General features: G+C 39.0%; 1 long non-coding RNA gene across 1 annotated transcript in view; it reads left to right on the forward strand.

Annotated features, from left to right (window-relative positions):
• Positions 1 to 3,607: 3,607 nt before the first annotated feature.
• Positions 3,608 to 4,846, forward strand: part of LOC109390253 (uncharacterized) — a 65,347-nt gene continuing 64,108 nt past the window's right edge. The window contains exon 1 of the long non-coding RNA XR_002125532.1: positions 3,608 to 3,813. This is a non-coding gene — a long non-coding RNA (uncharacterized LOC109390253). The remainder of the gene's footprint in view (positions 3,814 to 4,846) is intronic.

The raw sequence follows: 4,846 nt of genomic DNA on the forward strand, positions 1-4,846 counted from the left end.
GGTAAATTTTAGAAAGATTAAGTGGCTTACCCTACAATGCCGTCAGCGCTCAAGGTGGGATTACCTGGGTTTGTGCCTGCTAGACTTTTCTCTATGTTGCACGTAGCTATAACTGACCTTTGATGTTTCAGTTTTAGCATTGACTCTTCTCTGGGCCTGGAGGTGAAATCCCAAGTTCATTTCAGCTCTTGCACCCTCCACTTCCAGGAGGACTTTCTTGACCTCCTTTCCTCATCTCCATATCAGAATCATCCCTCCTGTCCTGTTCTACGTGTACTTTGTGCGAACTTCTATTATTATCCTCACCCCACTGTGATTTCTGGGTTTTCCCACTGGGCTGTGAGCTCCTTTCTTGAAAGTGTCTCATCTTTGCATCCCCAGTTCTATTCTAGGCCCTCAATAAGTATTTTAGGGCAACTGAGTAAGAATCGTTTTCGATGTTTCAACTGGGAAAGTTATTTTACCTATTCATGACAGCTCTCATGTCTACAAACTTTAGTCTGGTTTAAGATACTATTTTTAAGTGTGCAGTTCAGCAATGTCAAGTACATTTTCAACGTTGTGCAGCCGTCAACAACATCCACCTCCAGAGCGCATTCCACCTTGCAAAACAGAAACTCAGCATCCATCAAATAGTAATTCCCCATTCCTCTGCTCCCCAACCCTTGGTAACCGCTCTCCTACTTTCTGTCTCTACGATTTTTATTAAACTGAGTATCTCATAAAAGTGGAATCATATGGCATTTTTCTTTTTTTCTTTTCTTTTGTGACTGGCTATCTCACTTAGCATAATGTCCTCAAGGTTCATCTATGTTGTAGCATATATCAGAATTTCCTCCCTTTATAAGGCTGAATAATATTCACATATATGTGAATATATATTTTGCTTACCCATTCACCTGTTGATGGAAACTTGGATTGCTTTAACACTTTAGGTTTTATGAATAATGCTGATGTAAATTTGGGTGTACAAATACCTCTCTGAGACCTACTTTCAATTCTTGTGAGTATAGACCTGGAAGTGGAATTATTGATCAATGGTAACCCTATTTTAAATTTTTTTAGGAACTTCTACTGTAGCTTATTCATTTCTCCTCTTGAGACAGTGACAAGAGCACCGTTTTTAGATATTGAGAGATCTGGGTCTGAATCTTGCCTACTCCACTACTATGTGTGTGACTTTTCTAGTCTTTGAAATTTTCTGTCTCTCTAATACCTTCCTCAAAGGGTTGTTGTCAAGTTTAAATGAATTAACATACACAAAAGGACTTGTGAACCAGATTAGCACTCTATTAGCCTTGCTTTGTTAAAATTAGACTTGCTTTTTAATTAGACTTGTTGGAATACTGTAACATTTGCTTTCTTCTCTCCTTTTCTTATGTCTGAAGGGCTGCCAGTCCTGAGAATAATGTGAAAGGGCTGCCAATTCCTGAGAAGAGTAAAATCTCTTAAGACCAGTTTCAATAAAATCTTCATGGTCAGATCACAGTATGTGTTTGCTTGGTCTTGCTTTCAATCTGAGTGGCCCATCGCTGGCACTGTTTTAGATACTAGCAAGAAAAGGTTAGATCACATCTTCTGGCCTACTTTTATCCTTATGGACAAGTATACTTAGTTTCCTGGACCATATAGTCTTTGAAGAGATTATCAAGGAAGTGAAAATCCCATTTATTGAAGAGCATCTTTAAAAAAAATAAATTTACTTTCCAATTACAGTTAGTCCATAATATTGTGTTAGCTTCAGGTGTGCACCATAGTGACTAGATGTTTATATACCTTATGACACCACACATAGATATTACAATATTATTAACTATATTCCCTATGAAAGAGCAACTTTCAAAATCAAAAGGAACAAAACTGAGGTAAGTGAAGGGCAGGCAATAGGATTAATATTGGAAATAAAACGTTAAATGTTGTAATTATCTTCGAATTACATTATCTTTTCTTGGCCATAAATAAAGCCACTTCTGGTACTGGATATGTCAACTCTATTCATATAATTTCTCTTGTATGAAAAGAAAACTTGTTTTGTTTTCTGTTTTTCATCAGTAAGTTTAGCCTTTGAAACACCATCTTGCAAATTTATGCTCCCACTTCAGCTTGCGGAGTTAGTTGATATTGAGTGAGACAACAATATCACTACAAGTTTCTTCAAAGGAAAAAAACATTGTGTAAATGCATAAAAATAGTCTGAGAGACACTGGTGCACACAGAGAAAGGAGAGAACAAGCTGCAGAATCATTGTCTGGAGTGTTTCAGATGGACAGTCCCATCCAGAGAATTTCAGAAGAGAAAGACAAGTACCCTTTCAAACAGTCCATTGTCAAAACCTGATGAAAATGCAACACTTCTAACTCTCAATAGAGTAAGAAGCATGGTATATTTGTGATGATCTTTAAAGGGATTTATGATTTATTTCCTAGCCCATTTTATCTTTTTCTAGCCCAATGGGAATGACATCATATCCACGCGGTAGCTAGAGCGAAAAACCTGGGAGATAGTCTTGATTCTTCTTTTTCCTTCACCACCCACAGCCAATCCTCCTCCAGTCCAACACTGATAGGACCGAAAGAGTGTGATTTGTCCTAATGAGAAACATTCAACAATTCTTGGTGGCCCTCAGGCTGTAGATTGGTACATCCCAGAGAGGACTAGCCCAGCATAACAGGGCCTGTTCAGCCTCCATCATGAAAAGACACTTCCTATTCTCTATGATGTATGTCTTCATGAATCTTATTATAATTTTTTTCTCAAAATCTAGTTTAATATTGGTAATAAGCAATATTGTTGGACACATATGGACTCCAGTGTGTAATCACTGTTGACGACATCTCAATTTTCTTGTCTTCCAGGCAGTCTTGGCATTTGAGTTTGAAAAATATCTGTGATCATGAGCATTAGTTAAGCCTCTCTATTTCTCGATTGAAACACAGCAATCTTAATTTTGTCACTTGTACTCTGCAGTGATGAATCATATGTTTGGACCTTGACACGAACCTCCTAAAGCTTGTTTAAAGATAGCATGAAATCTCATGTATAAAAATCAGTTTGATTTCTTTCAATTATGTCATAGTCATGTCCTTTGTAATGGCTGACACCCATTTGTCCTCTCTCCACAAAACATAAAAATTCATTTCAGGCAATGAAATTCAATTTGTCTCGAAAGTAATTCTGTAAAAAATAATAATCTGTGCAGCACTCTAATCTCCTTCTATAATGTTCTGTGGAGCCTGGGCAGTGTTATCTGGCATTGTCCTGTATTATAAGAGGATAAATGGAAAATTAATTCTTCTGGTAAGGCAACTATTAATGATAATGGAAAGTAATTAAAAGCCCAAAGTAGAACCTGGAGGAAACTTGCTTCAATCCAGAGAAAATCAAAATGAGCTTTTGGTTTAACTTGCTGTGATAGATGGTATTATTACTTCACAATTATTCATTTCCTCCCTGCCCTTGCTCTGGGTTTTTAATCCTGGTTGCTCTATTTGCCCAATTAGAATAAAACTGGGCATAAGGATGCCAGTGGACCACCTAATGTTTCTGACCCTTTTTCCTCTAAGTACCAGTTAGAGGTCCTACCTCCTTAGGATGGCCAGAGCCCATTATCCATGTCAGTATGAAAATTCCTTTATTTGCCTACTATGTACAGACATCAGGAGACCAAGGTGATGAGATGCTTTAAGTTGAGTGGAATATTTCCTGTACAATCTGTAAAAGTCTACCCCTTTGGGACAAGAACCTCTACACTTATGGAGCCAAGATGCATGAGGAGAGGAAGCATAAATCCCCAACTGGATCACTGGAATGCAGGTAAGTAAGACCACTCCTTCCATGCCAAGGTTCCTGGACCACTGTGTTCCACTGACTGGAGAATATGACACCATATACTGTTAACACAATATATGCCATATGTTTTCAGGCTATCACCTCTAAGCTGATGCATTAGGTTTATCTTTAAGAAGCTAGTCCACCACTGCATCAGGTTCACAGCTTCTGCAAAAGGACAGAAGGATTTTGTTCTCACTGCTGCATCCCATTTGAAGGTGGTTCCTTGGTCCAAAAAGAGGTCACATGTCAGTATATAAGTCACTGTGTGAACCTCCAGATAATTATGCTGGGCTTATGGGAACAATTAAATTTTTTGCCATGATATCTAATGCTACTTGCAGCGAACAAAATTCTCTCCTTAGCACATGGTTACACTTGAATGACAACCAGTGGGAATGTCTCTCTTCTCCTGATCCTTTCCAGTTGCAAAACAACACTGCCCTTCCAACGACAGCATGCAGGCACTCGCTGGTGAAATGAAGTGTTTGGGGAAATGCTAGTAGGGAGAGCTCATTTGTTCTGCTCTCCCATGGAGGTGGGAGAAGTATTTGCTGCTGCTTCTCCTGCCAGCCACTTGGTTTGCCCATCAGCAGGGGCAGTGGGGAACACCAGAAATTATAGGCTACGTGTTACTTCAGTACCTTCAGACTGTGGTGACTGAGCCTCTCTGCCATAGAGTGTCCAGAGAGTACTTTAACTCCCTTGCTACTTTGGCTTTGTCATTGACTTTGGGGTGCAAATCTTTAGCCTTACTTATTGATTCTTTGATAATTTTTTTTGTTTGTCTCTTTGTTTTACAAGAAACTTTTTTGCCAGCAATGAGCTCAAAAAGCAAAAGTGCATTTTTTTTTAAGATTTTTATTGGGGAATTGGGGGGATGGGAACAGTGCTGGGGAATTGGGGAAAGGGGAACAGAGAAGTTGCTGTCGTTTTGTTCTTCAATCTAGTTGTGGAGGATGTTGCTTCACTGGCCCAAGTTGGCACCATCATTGCGCTCTTCTCTGGCGAGGCAGAT

The sequence above is a fragment of the Hipposideros armiger genome, unplaced genomic scaffold, assembly GCF_001890085.2.
Source record: "Hipposideros armiger isolate ML-2016 unplaced genomic scaffold, ASM189008v1 scaffold_260, whole genome shotgun sequence".
Lineage (NCBI taxonomy): Eukaryota > Metazoa > Chordata > Mammalia > Chiroptera > Hipposideridae > Hipposideros > Hipposideros armiger.